Source organism: Apteryx mantelli, chromosome 3, assembly GCF_036417845.1.
Source record: "Apteryx mantelli isolate bAptMan1 chromosome 3, bAptMan1.hap1, whole genome shotgun sequence".
NCBI lineage: Eukaryota > Metazoa > Chordata > Aves > Apterygiformes > Apterygidae > Apteryx > Apteryx mantelli.
Genome location: NC_089980.1, coordinates 89,660,563 through 89,674,960, shown reverse-complemented (window position 1 = coordinate 89,674,960; position 14,398 = coordinate 89,660,563). Strand labels below are relative to the sequence as shown.

Below are 14,398 nucleotides of genomic sequence, written 5' to 3'. Positions count from 1 at the left end.
AAACCAGCCCGGTCCTCACGCACTCACACTGGTGTTTCTGTGCTCCCAGCCGCTCCGAGACTTGCGGGGGTTCGTCCCTTTCTTTTTTTTATTTAGTCTACCTATCTATTTATATATATATATATATATATATATATATATATATATAAAAACTTGTTAACACCGCCACCCAAAAGGAGCCCCCCCCCCCGGGCCGGCCCCCAGCTGGGATCTCTGCCCCCTCCCAGCTTCCCCTGTGTTTTAACTCTCCCGGTCCCTTCCCGGGGTGAAACCTGTCTCCCGCCGCGCATCCCCCCCTGCAGCCTGCCCCCTCCCGGGCTCCCCCGCCCGCCGCCGTCTGCTTGGGGTGGGTGGTTTTTTTTTTCCTTTTTCTTTCCTTTTTTGGGTTTCGGAGGGATCTCTCTCCAACCTGTCTGTAGGTATGTTTGTGTAACCAGACACGGAGAGTAGCTGTCTGCCGAGGAATTAACTCGGCAGCCCCCAAAGCTTAGTTTGCATTCAATAGAGGTGTTTGTTTTTCAGGTTTAAACCTCCAGACGGGTTGAAGGAATCGCCCGAAAGGAACCACTTGGCAGATTTTGTTTCCTCCCTTGAAATCCCACTGGACGTGGAGCAGGTGGGGGATCAGGAGGGGAGAGATTTTTTGGGGGGGGGGGGGGTTGGCGAGCGAGCAGGAGCTGCGGGGTGCAGGGGGAGAGGGGTTTGCAGCTGGGAGGCTGGAGCCGGGTTTTCCCCCCCCCTTCCCCTCCTCTGAGCGCAGGGAAGATCGCTCAGGGCTCTCGCTTTTGTTTGTTAAAAATAAATACGACCGAAGTTGGCAAATTTTGTAGTTTTAGAGAAGTGGATTCTCTCCAGGATTAACGTAAAAAATGTTGATATTTGAGGAACTGCTCTTGCTCAACCCGTAAATAAAGTGGAGATGTTGACAGTTTGTCTAGCCTCTGGTAAACGAGAACAAAAAACATTTCATTTCTTGAAGGGCATCAATAATTGTGAGGGTGGGAGGGAGAGGAAGGAGTTTAACTATTAACCTTTATCTGGGATCGTAAATGAGTTGAAACTCGTGTTTCTGAAGCTTCTTTTATGCATTTGCTTTTCTGTTCCCCCCCCCTCTGCTTCCCTTCCCCGGAGATGGTGAAAGGTAAATGAAAATGATGATGCTCACATTAATTGGACAGGCGATTTTATGGCTCACCAGTAAAAAATAAACGCCACCGGAAAGTTGCTGTTTATAGTGGAGGCGGTGGGAAAGTGGTCTGGAAGGGAGGGGGTGGCAAGGCAGCGGGGCTGGCTGCGGGCTGTGCTGTTACTTTAGGGGGGCTTGTTTCTGTGTTTCCAGAGCATTCACTCGGAGACGCCGGAGGACGGCTTGCGGAAGGTAAGAGAGCCTTTTTTCCCCCCAAAGATTACCCTCCCAGGCCATGTGCCGTGCGGCTACCTGAGCATTTGTCGTGCCGCTGAGGCCCGTAGCGCCAGCTAATTCGCGTGTCTGCGTCCCGGTGAAGGGATAAATAGGAGAATGCTGTTGCTGGCCACGATTTGGACATTGGGGAATACAGCTTATAGCAAACAAATAAGCTGCTTTTACACACCGAGTTATTAGGGCTGATGAATTCCTCACTTCCGAGAAAAGGATACTCTCTTTTCTTAAGCAGGACATAGTATGTTTAAGAAAACGAGAGATGAAGAGTACAGAGAAAAAGTTCTTGTTGCGATTGTTTTCTGCACGTGAAAGTAATATGCCTAAGTTAACGTGTAGGGCTTTTCCAACAAAGATGTTGGTATTAATTTCAGTATGAGTCGGGAAAAAATGCTTGTACCTTCTTAACTGCAGCTTTCACCAATGTGTTATATGTTACTTTGTGGCACGACTCTTGTCTGAAGTGAAATAAAATGACTCTTACATCTTCTGAAAATAAACTGTGTCCAGCCACCAGAGTTTTTTCTCCTTCCCACTGGCTTGATAAAGTGAAAGCAAGAGACCTTGGGGAAGAGACATGGGTGGGGGAGATATGGGATCATAAAATTTGGCAGAACAAGTGTTTTCTTGAGTGGCTTTGTTTGGCAATATTGCAGTTGCAAGCAAAATGTGCTGTTCCAGTAAGGTTATTTCAAATGATAATTGTAAAGCACTTTTTTTTGTTTGTTTTAACTTCTTAGGAAGAACAACGTCTTTCACTTAGTTGTCATGATTTTGTCGTTCTCTAGCAATCGAAAATATAAAGACTGAGTAATGCTGCTTATTCTTGTGAGTTATTGTAGAAATCCGTACAGCATACTCAGTTCTGAGGGAGTTCCTCACTTCCCTCCCCCCCCCCCCCACTTTAAATGAGTCTGCCAGCAACAAGTGTGTTGATATACTGATCTGAAGGACTTGGGCATGGTGCCAACTCAAGCAATTTAAGTGACATGGTTAATAGTGTCTCTACTGTCCTTATCACACAGTAGTTGTCTTTAATAAACTCAGTGAGCTTCCAAGTGATAATCATGGATGACAAATTAACTCAAGCCCTAGCTCTCCAGTTCGGGTGAATTCTGTTTCGCTTTGATTGATAAATATTAAATACTAATTCCAGGTGAACAATCAGAATCTGCAAAATAGACCCCTCTCCTCTAAATACCTGACTTCAGGCAAATAAGAGCCAAATAGATTATCTTAAGCCATTTCTAATGCTATGCTATACTATTCCTAAGGCTTCTACTGCTAGCAGTGTCATTTTCTTAAGTTTTTCTGCAGTAATAAATTTATGTGGGACAGTGCATCCTTCAGATGAATACTTATCAAACACTACAAAAGAGGAAATAATTTTACATAAAATAGATCAGTCGGTATTATATGCCTAACAAATTAAAACATTCTGTAATTCATGTGAAGTATTTTGGATGGAAGTAAAAATGATTGTTCCATCAGTTTCATTTTGAAATGGGTAACTTTTTTAAAAGCAGTTAATATAATTTCAGAAGAATGCATATTTATGACCAGTAAGCTTTTTCAGAGTGGGAGTTTTAAAGTTTTGCATACCTCTAACATTCATACTTACTTTTCCCTTGTAGAATTAAAAGTTTACAATGTAACGTGAAGCTACAGGAGAAGAGGCAGAGTAGTACAATTGATAATTTAACTGCAAATTGGACATATGATTACTTAGATTGTGATTATTATTTTTTGAGATATTTGCTCCTAAAAATACCTATGCTAGATCTCATCTTCCTGATTTCCAAACCTGCTAAATCTTGCCAAAAGCCATAGGAACTCTCATGTTCTCAGCAGCTCTTAAGAGATTGCTAAAGCACTTAATAAAGCGTTTCATGTCTTGTAACTTTGATTGAAATAGTGTTGTGTGCTAAATTGATAAGTTTGGAAATACCCTTCTTAATGGCCAGTCTTTGAAAATTATATAAATGAACACAGATTTGTCTAATCTTGTAGGTTTGATTTCTTGCTTCTTTATTTGCAAAATTCATTCCTTTGAGACTGGTGAAAATTAACTAGGTTCTACCTATCTTTTAAAAGTAACAATAGTTAAAGAATAAAAATCATCAATTACTTTCCTAAAAGCCTTGTACAAAAGAAGAAATCTGACATTTTTACTGTATTTTACTTTATGGGTGGCCGGTCATATGGTAGCCATGACAAAAGTTAGTGTGTTAGCTTTGTAAAAGTGAGTGACCAAACCTGAGATAGAAGTTTCATGCTAACATTTCAGTACTGTGGCCCAGAGAATGGGACAAAGAAGGGAATGTGTCTTTTTTTGTATATTCATTATATGTTAGACATGCTAATTTTAGTCATTCCTTGACAGTAGGGACCTATATGCCTCATCTTTTAAAAATAAATATTTGTTGGTTCCAAGTAATGTTTAGGAAAATACCTGATGATGTGAAGTCACAGTATTTCTAGCAATAATTTTTGATATTTGATAACTTGCTTTTTTTGTTTGTTTTTTTTGGATGCTATGAAATCATGACAGTGGCTTTCTGATATTCAGAATGTGAAGTTAAAACTGGTCTTCATTGCTAAGCCTTGTAATTTATGAGTTTTCCCTGCAGCCCTCCTCAAACCTGATAGCTCTTTCAGTTTCATAGTTGGCCTCATGTTCCACTTTTCTTTTTGCTTTGAACACAGGGCAGAAAGCTTGTCAGCTGCAGTTGCACTGCTCAGTGCAGGGATGGGTGGCGATGCTTGAAACCATATGGGTGTTACTACTCAAGGATTTTTGCCGATGTTCCTGATTCCCCTTTCTCATTAAAGGCAATGTTAAGAGATCTCTTTATTAGCAATGTATCACATTAGAAAACACATGTGAAACATCATGTGCTTCCATATTAACATTTTGAAAAGAAAAGATTCACTTCTTTAAGCAAAAGATGGATTAAATGCCCAGCAAATGTGGTTAGGTTCAGAAAAGTGTACAGATATAGGTGTGCCTAAGCCAGGTGAGTGTAGGGCCATTTCTCTTTGGCATCTGCCTTTCTGTTTTGTCCTCCCCTTTGCCACGTTCATCACCTGAGACCTGAAATTGCTAACATGAGTAATGAGCAGTGTTACTACTGTGAGAAACACCACTAAAGTAATTGGAGTAATTTTCAGTAAAGCATTACTGTTTGCAGAACTGACTGGCCCTTGTGTTTTAAGCTCCGCAGGGCAGGGAATTGTCTTCAGCGTATTTTCTATAAAGTGCCTGGCATGCTTCTGTGTGCCAAAAAATGATAAATAATAACAAACAGTAGTTGATAATTTATGTAGACATTTATTTTTTTATTATGGAATTTGCCTATAGGGTCCTTTCTAGCAAAAAGAAAAACACCAGAGTGACTTCCAGCTGGGGCAAGATGTGCTCTAACGGCAGGAGAAGCTTTTAATCGAAATAGAACACGCATTTAATCGATAGTATCTTCTGTGAAGCCGTCGGGCCAAACATCAACTGGCGTAAATCAGTGTATCTCCACGGAGTCTGTGGAGACACAGATGACTTGCACCAGATGATGTGAGTGTCCTTTTTGGCTTTAACAGTTTTCCTTTAATCTTCTTGCCATTTAAACTTTTACTATGATCTGCCCACATTCCAGAAGTGTGGAGTGAAGATGGGATAACATTTCCCTATTTTCCTCTTCCTTTAAGCCTTTGGTGGCTTTTCTTTTATATGAGGGTGTATGCTTTATTTATTATATATGTTCTAATCCCCCTCCAAGCCTGTGGAGGTATCCGTCCTCCTCAAAATCACACCTGAAATACAGTGTCACTAAATATTCAGGAACATTCCAGTCTTGTCTAGCCTGCCAGATGTAGGTGTATTATAGCTTCCTGATGATACTGTATTTGTGATTAAAGGGTCCTAAATACTGTTGTTAGCAACCCTCTTATTAGTAATTTGTTTGATGTAAAGAAGCTCAGAAACATTGCCCCCCACATCTATTTCCCAGAAATGATTTTACTGTCTGCCAAGTGTCTTAATGTTTTTAGTAACTAAACCGCATCATTCATGAGAAATAATTGAAAATGTTTAGTGTGTACATCTTGTGCAGTGAGAAGACTGAAATGATATTTGAGCAGTAAAGAGGAGAAATAAATGATTTTTTTTCTGTGTGTTCCAAGCCACTAATAAACATTTTTGAAGGCAGTGTTAGTAAACTAGCTCTTGGCAGACGTGGGAAAACTTTCTTAGAGCAGGGGGCTGCTCACTTTCAAAAGTTCAAGCTAAATCCTTTTCTTTCCTATTGAAAGTATAATTCAGGTTTTAGAATTTCAGCATAAATGTTTTTAATGAATCTTGCTTTCTTAAGCAATGGAGTGAAATAATGAAGTTTGTTAGATGATTGCCCAAAATTGATGCTTTTGGAGAAAGATGGGAGATTTGAAAATGTATGCATGTGCGTTCAGATTTGGAAGCAAGGGAGAAATCATAAATCCTCCCCCTACTTCCCAGCAGCTATGAGGAGAACGTGATTAGCTGTGTAATCATATATTTTTTGCTCAAACTTCTTCTCACCCTATGCCCATTTTTTCCTGAGGTTTAGAGACTAATAATATCTTCAGTGGAAAAAAAGTAATAAGATGAAAATGTTGTGTCCAGATGCTGCATTGATAAAGGTTATGTAGAAGTGCCTGTATTGTCTGATAAAGAGTGGATTCTGCAAGTGGGAATGAGCGTGCTGCATTTCCTTTGAACTGACTGGGAACATACTTTCCTCTTTCTAGCTTGCCAGTTCCTCCAGAGCTATAAAGGACTGAAGTTACTAAAGCTTTCACCAGCATTTTATTAAAGCAGACAATATATGTAATTGCAACATTTCAAGTGACTCAGTAAAGATGCAAAGAAAACCAATAATATATGCAATAATTTTGGTTCTTGTAGGCACTCAGGTGTAGATTTCCTTTTCATTTGTAGTCAGGAAAAGCTTTGGATAAAAATTGTGCTGCAAAAGGGCAAGAGTTGATGCCATAGGAAAAAAAAAAAAAGTTTCAGAGCCTGTCTTGATTCTGCAATATATATATCTGGTGATACAATCTTCACAGGAAGTGAAAATATTCTTACAAAATTCTAAACTTGACTAGAAGGCTATAACACTTGGTCATTTTCAGAAATGTGTCTCTTCAGTACACTTCAAACTTGTGCAAGGAGAAATGTTTTCAGTCTTTTTTGTGTCTGTTTTACTGTCAGAAGCACTTTGCGTGTCTCAAATTAGTCCTAATGGGACATCAGCTCCAGTTAAGTTATGGCAGTTTATAGCAGCTGAGAATCAGATATAATACTTCAGTGCTCGGACCTGCTAATATAACATTCAATGGAGTCAAATTTTATAGACAGCGTGTTGTTCTAAGGAAAATTGAACTTTGGGATTTTTATCCAAGAACATTTCCTAAAAATACAAATTTGTAAGATGCTTTCGTAGCAAAGGGAAGTCCTGTTATTTTAGCAATTTAAATGTTTTTCTTAAACTTTCGTATGGTATTTACAAACTCCAGCTAGTGTTGAAGAACCAAATGCCATAAAATTGCATTATAGATTGCTGTGTCTAATAGGGTTTCTATGGTTGCAAATACTGCATTGAAATTTAATTCATAGGTAGCTAAAATAAAGTCATTTCTGTGTTCAGTCCCTTACAACTGTAGAAACAGCAGCTCATGAAATGGAGAATGATTTCTGTTAAATATTTTCAATTAGCTTTTTTTTTTATGAAATTGCACAAGTGTACAAAAAGTGAGAGGCGCATATTGGGAAATGATTTAGAGAAACTAAAGTAAGATTTTTTTTTTCCCAAGTGGAGGTCAGTAAATCTAGAAGTGATTGCTTTTGTATGAACTCTGTCCATAATGAGAAGAACACCACAGAGAGAATTTCCTTTTAAGTTTTATAAATATTTTAATTGTATTTTAAAAACAGTGAAAGAAATGATATGTTTTGGATTGCTTTTGTCTCTAGTGAGTTTTTTAGAGATACATCTCAGAGGATTTTATATATTAACTACAGATAACTCCTAGTCAGTCACAAAAACTCTGCGTGATGCCTACTCATGTGAGGAGTGTTTCTTCTTTCTCTTTTTCTTTCTTTCTTTCTTTCATGAAACTTTTTTGTTTCTGTATTATAAACAATTTGAGTAACATACTGGACCCACTGCATTCAATAGCAGAACTCCCATAACTTTGGATCAGGATTTTATCCTTCCACCCTTGTTCTGCAGTCATGTTTGTACAAGTTAAGTGTCCGGTTATACAGATTGCAGTGTGAGGGAACACAGGGGACTCTGCACAGGCAGAAAGTTGTTTGCGTGGGATGTTTGCAGGATCAGAGCTGTGTATTGTGACTCGGCCCTCATGATTTCAAAACAGAGTCATATTAAAATCTATAATCAATCTTAAAAATAAATCTAGTTACCCTTAATTTAAACATGCATTTGACAGAATCCTAAAATCTTCTAATTGATAGTGTTTTTCTGCTGTGATTCTGTATTGAGTTATATTATAGGACATATTAATGAAAAAAAGAAAGAAAAAATAGAAAAAGATGTCTGACCAAAACAATTGTTAAAAATGACACTATTTGATAAGATCATCTACCAAAAATAAAGGGGAAATGAGATCTGACTGACGTAAAACCAGGTAAATAGCTTTCAGCTCTACTTTTGTTATTCAAGAAGAAAAAGAAACAATAGGTGCTGTTTAGAGTCAGGAGCTGCCCTTCTAACCTCTGCTGCTCTTAAAATGCCTGAAGGTTATTGCATGGTCCGGGGCGGCTTTTATGCTTGCAGTTCAACTTTTAATTTTCTAACAAAAGGAGATGCAGTACCAACCTACTGATAAACACAGTGCACGACAATTGGAGAGAAGAACAGACTGCTGAATTCCTCACGCTTTTTTTTTCTCCTTTCCAGTTACTGAAGCGTATTAGCATATTTGTAACAGAAGGAGAAAAGCACTGTGTCCTGTGTGAGGCTGCCAAAGCTGGAGACTGATTTTTAAAAAGCAGGATCAGTGTTTCTGGGGAGATAGGGTGTGTTTTTGCATTAGATAGCCACAGCCCAGAAGAGCAATCTCACTGCCTGCTGTTTATGAGGAGTCCTCAGGGGCCCTATCTATTTCAGCAAGATTTCTAATTCTTGCCGGACTGACAAAGTTGAGTCGAGTTAGCCTTAAAGGCAGCGGCCGGCGGATCGCGGCTCCAGCTGCCTGGTGCAGAAGCCTGGTCTGCCAGCAGCCCTAGTGCCAAGCGTGAGAAGCGCCCTTTCCCTCTGAACTGCAAACGGGGGCGCAGCGTAAGCACTACGGAAAAATCCCAGCCACCGCGTTGATCTGTCCTTTTATGTGACGCTTGAATTTGTCGGTGTAATTTTTGCCAGGCAGGCTGTGTTTACAGTGCCGTGCTTACCGTGATGCTTTGTGCTTGGATACCAGTGCGATCTGAGGAGAGAAGGGGTCAACTTCTTAAGGTATTGTTTTCCAGCGCCATTGGAAGTAAAGGAATGTAACAGTTTTAGGAATGTACACCTGTGAGGATATAATAAGAGAAGATCTGTTTGTGTATTTTCGCTGCTGACATCCAGATCAAAGGTCCTCGAGGTGTTGTTGTGGTGAGAAAAAGGGAAAGGGGCCACATGTCTTACCAACTCTGACCTGCCGTCTTGCTCATTGTTTGCAAGTTTTCACTAGAAAACCAGTCGGAAGCCTGCTTGGATGAGACAACTTACTTTCAGGGGTTCACTTACTGCACAGGAGTATTTAGTTCAAGAAATGGCAGATTCAGGTCTAAGTGATCAAAAGAAGAAATACTGGCTGCAAATGATGCTGGTTAAATACTGAAACTGATGCCTGACCTTGCATGGAACAGTGCTGGGATATTGTCAGAAGGACTTAAAACATTGTGTTGTGACTGAGTGTTACACCGGACTAGCAGTGCCAGAAAGGCAGACAAGCTGAGAAACGTCTTTGACCCTTTACGAACATGTATCAGCTAAAGCGTCTTCGACCCTTTACAAATACATGTCAGCTAAAACAAAAAGCTAAGGAGGAGCCTGTCTCTTGCCTTGCAGCTTGCTCACAGCTAAATGAAATGTATCCCAAATGGAGGATCCCCCAGGCCTTGGAAGTTGTTTAATTAATCATCACTTTCAGCCTGCTCATTAATTGGCTTTTCTTTTCACATGGGCAAATGAAAAAGATTATTACACCTGGGAGAAACAATGACACCTGTTAACTCTTCTCCTATTGTTAGCAGTGTTTAAAAAAATTAGATTTCATTTTAGATATGCAGAATAATGCTTGCTTTGTTTTTATGTAAGTTATGTGGGAATTGTGCTGTTACGTATTTGTGTTGTATGAATGTGTGTTATTACATCTGACAGTAATTCTCATCTTACATAACCAAACTTTTTTAAAATCAGAAATACTAGCTTTTTATAGTACAGATAGACTTTTAATATCAAATTTTTGCTCGCTACAGTGGCATACCTGAATTGATTTTTGTATAACAAAGGTAACTTACAGGAGAGTCAAAACTGTCCCCATCACAGTTGTCAGTGGTTTTCTGCTTCTATTATATTAACATTTTGGTCATGATAGAATTCTTGGCAGCTTATGATGTAATTTATCATGTTGGTTCAGCACTGGGGCCTGTCAGCACCAAGGAATTTCAGGAAGAATTTTCCATTGGCTCAACTAAACCGGTAGCAGCATTGTGAGAATTTTAGATGAAAATCTGAGTGTAGATACGGCCTAAGGGAAATTACTTATATGTCTGATTTCAAGCACATTTGCAAAGTAGTAAGATGGGGTGTTGGATAACTGTGGTCAATGAGGACTTAGCTTGTTGTCCATGCTCAGTGTGTGTAAGACCTCTTGCGATCTTTTTTTCAATGTGTTATGGAATGTTACTCACATTTTGATAATACACGTTTTTCTTTTCCCCTGTGGGCTCTGCAACCCCAGCTTGCTCTGGATGAATTCCTACGGCACATTATTTGCTTACTGTATTCAGGTCTGGGAAATCAAGATTCTTACTAGTGGATAAAGACTGTTGTTAGGACAGTTTAAATTAAGGTATTCTTTCAGAGATAGTGATTCAGATCAAGTCTTCATTTTGCTTTGTCCAGACTTATTCCATAGAAAGTAACAAGCTGTGTGTAATTTGCAAATTTTGCTTTAGTTGCACAGTTTTCATAGTGTGTTCCCCTAGTCAAAGGGTGGGGGAAATATGCAGTAAGGCCTCCGACACCATTTCATGCAAGCTTCGGCCACATGGTTTTATTTTATTTTTGCATTCTGTTGGCAGGCACTAAAAGGGTGTTAATTCGTGGCCTGCTAATTTTGCTTGGAAGCTCTCTTCAGCCACCAGCACAAAAAAGGGTTACCAGCCTTGCTTTTGCCAATGGCAACTGTGCAACAGCAGCACGTGCTGTTATGATCACGAGGCTGGATTATTGTAATTCCCTTTTAGTGAAGCCTGCAGCCAGGCTTCTCCTTTGCTTGCCACTTGATCAGAAAGCAGCAGCATGTTTGCTTGTCAGCTTGTGGTACTGCAGTCTTACTATGTCAGCCCTCTGTTTCTTAAGTTGGCAACTGATGAAGTAGTGACTTGACTTTAAGGTGCTGCTGATATATTTATATTTATATACACACATGCACACACATATATATGTATTTAAAGCTTGCAATACAGTTGGGCCCAGTTCCCTTAAAGAGCGCTTCCTGGAGCTTCATTCTGAAGGGCGTTGGTGTTCAGCTCCTAACCTGTTTAAGGTTCCCACTGTTATATTGGCTATGGGGGGTGACTAAATGTTTACCTGCTGGACCCTGAAGTTCTCCTCGCCCATGCCACCCCTCCAAATTTCCATCTATTCCATCTTTGGTCATTTTGCCAAATAGCATTGCTCCAAAAGGAGTAGTCCTGCAGCAGTTTAAGCTGATCCATGTTAGTACTCGTGCAAGCACTCTTTCCTTCCAGTTGTGGCCAGGTGTTGGTGCGGTGGCTCTGGACCTGGCGCCATCTGATCCCAGAGGAGCCAGCTTACGGCACCCAAGGGGCAGAAGGCCAACCCCCAGAACACCGAATCTCTTTCAACAGGGTTATCTCCCTCAACTCGCTCGTCGCAGACAAGCTCCCCGCCAGCACTGCAGAGGTGCTGGGAGCAGACAGCCCTAGATGGGGGAAATGGTAGAGCTGTTGCAGCACCAGCACGATTTAGGTCCCTTGAAAGTGTTGTAAAAATACAGCTTACTAATACTAACATGAACCTTCTTTCCTAGCACCAGTGCTATTGCACATTATTTGTAAGAGGGAAAGACTTCTCATTTTTTTTATCATGTGTCTGAACACATCAGAGAACACGAGAAAAGTTAGGGACATTTTATACATCGCTGATGTCGAGTCTGGGAAAGGGGGGGGAGCGGGGTGGCAGGGTTGTTTGTTTTAAATGTTACAAAATCCCTGCGCTTGCCAGTGACTGAGAGCTGGTCTGTATTGTCATATTGTTTTTCTTTTTCTTTGGAGATAACATTATACCAGCATAACAATTTCCAAACTAGGAAACTATACCACTTTAACTTATGTTTAGACAAACCTGAAGAAGAAGGGTCCAGTGTGTCTGTATGCTCCTGTAGTTCCTGCTTTCTGTAAAAGACTTGGCAATACCAGAGCAGGTGTTTGTGGTTGAGGCCGGGACTGCATTTCCAGTATAAACATGAATATCTTTTTCTGGAAGAAATGGCACTCACTGTGCTTTATACTTAAGGTGACCAGCCAGTGGGGGAAAATGAATTTGTTCCTCTTTAGCTTGCTAAAGAAGATCTCAACACTTGCTGCTTATGTGTTTGCCTTTTAAATATTGGAATCATCTAGTTTTATCTTCCCCCCCCCCCCCGAAACACAGCTAAAGAGCTAAAGCAGGAGCCATCTCAGTCTGAAATTGGGAATAATAAATCTTTCATTAAATTCATCATCTTATTTTGGTCATGAGCTGAAGTGTTTAAAAAAATTTGGGGAAAAAAAACCCCAGAAACCTGAATGTACAACATGCATAGCTTAAAACCAAAATGTGATGCAAAGAAAAGTGCCCTGCCCTGCCAATTGCTTAAGTTTTCCTCCCTGATATATGTGATGTTAAAAGCCAGCAAAAATAGCTAGTCAGACTTCAAGAAGAGAGGGGAAAAAAACAGGACAGAGAAACCTGGATTCCTGATACAAGAATAAACAGAGCGAAAAGCAAAATGCCTCCTGTCTTCCACAGAATAATGTTAAAATGGGTTTGTTCAAGCTTTATACTTACAGAGGCTTTGTTGCGTTCTAATGATTCATGGGATAAAGTGATTTTTCTAATGTCTTTTTCACTTATATTTAGGTGGGATTTCTCTCAGATAAACAGAGTAACACACACTCAAAGAATCTTTCTGCCTCATTTAAACACCCCACCTTATCAAAACTCCATTTCCATGAATGATGGATCTTGGCTCTTGATGGGAGAATGAAGTATTCAATTACCTTATTTTCATGTGCTAATGAAGCAGAATGTGGCTTTAGGGGGTTTCTTTTCAGCAAGGTAGCCTGTTTGGTTATGCATATGCCACCTTCTTATGTTTCCTTCCATGTCTCTGTCTACACTCAAACGGTGGTCTTAATGGGTAACGGTGGCTAATCTGTCTGCTTGACAACAAGCCGTGGCCGCCTTCAGCTCAGCAGGAGCAGCGCTGGCCTGCAATTAGTGGAGCCATCAAACCAACTGTTTGGCTCAAAATGATTTCTTTTGGCACCTCTTACGACAACTTTATATGCTGAAAATCTGTGAAGTTTTTTTCTCGCTTTTCTTTGCGTCATGGTGTGCTGATGTAAACTCTTTAAACTCTGAAATCCTTAGCCTAAGTGGCAGGTTTGCCAGCTGATAAATCTGAATGGCTGTCCTCAAAATGGGTAGTGTAAAGTTTAAGTGTTTGCCATCATTTATTCAGCTGAGCTTAAAAATGCAGGTGTGTTTGTAACTGAGAGTCAAATGGGAAGGGCAAGGTTTTTAGAACAGTGTCATGCTGTTCTTGATCCAGAGGAGGTATGTATTCTGCTCAAATACAGAGAATTCTTGTTCAGTTTTAGCACTGCCATCCTCTGGCATCCTCAGCTTTACTTCTATGAGAGGTACTGGTTAAATTGGTGGGATCATTTGTATTCCTGAAGCTAAGCTTTAACTAGGCTGAAACAGGATATAAATGTTCAATATCTTATATGGTAGCTCCTTAAACACAGTTGCATGTTCTTTTAGCACTGTATAATGAGCATTAACACATCGTGGGGGGTTTCCTAGCAGCTGTATGCTAGGAATTATTGTGTCAGCTTCACCACAATGGATGATGGACGGAAATAACCATCCTGGAGTTACTCACTGCCAGTTATGAAGCTGAGGAATTGGAAAAAGGCAACAAATTTCCCTTTTTTCCCTCCCCCAAAAAAGGAATTGAAAAAGCTTTAGAAAGTACATTGCAACTAATATCCAAGTTTAGATTTTTCTGTGGAGAGTTCTAAAGAAAGTGAAGACCTAAACAGTTGAAGTAGATACAAGAATAGTCACCTTTAATTAATTCTCTTGTTGTGCATTAACCAGAGGACAATAGACTTGATAATGAGTTACATTTCTTTCCCTATGTTTCATAAAGAATGTTCCTAAGAATTATTCTGTAGTGTAATGAATCCCTGCTCCCACTAATTAATAGAAACAAGTAAGTAAAAGGAGGAAGTGTAAATGAGATGGAGTAACGTGGGTTTTGTAAGGTGCAGCATGCTGCTGGGCATTCTGGATTCTTCTGGAGGAAAAATGGGGAAAAGAAGTGTATGAAAACAAAAATTGAAACCTTCAGATAGTCTTTTGATGCAGTCTTTCACAAAGGTACTAAACTAATGTAGTGGTGAAGTCTTGTCATGAA

The 14,398-nt window shown here is 39.9% G+C and overlaps 1 protein-coding gene across 1 annotated transcript in view; it reads left to right on the top strand.

Moving 5' to 3' along the window:
* Nucleotides 1–375: 375 nt before the first annotated feature.
* Nucleotides 376–14,398, top strand: part of PRDM1 (PR/SET domain 1) — a 102,567-nt gene continuing 88,544 nt past the window's right edge. The window contains exons 1-3 of the mRNA XM_013948981.2: nt 376–419; nt 523–616; nt 1,340–1,378. The gene's annotated coding sequence lies outside the window, so the exon portion shown is untranslated. The remainder of the gene's footprint in view (nt 420–522; nt 617–1,339; nt 1,379–14,398) is intronic.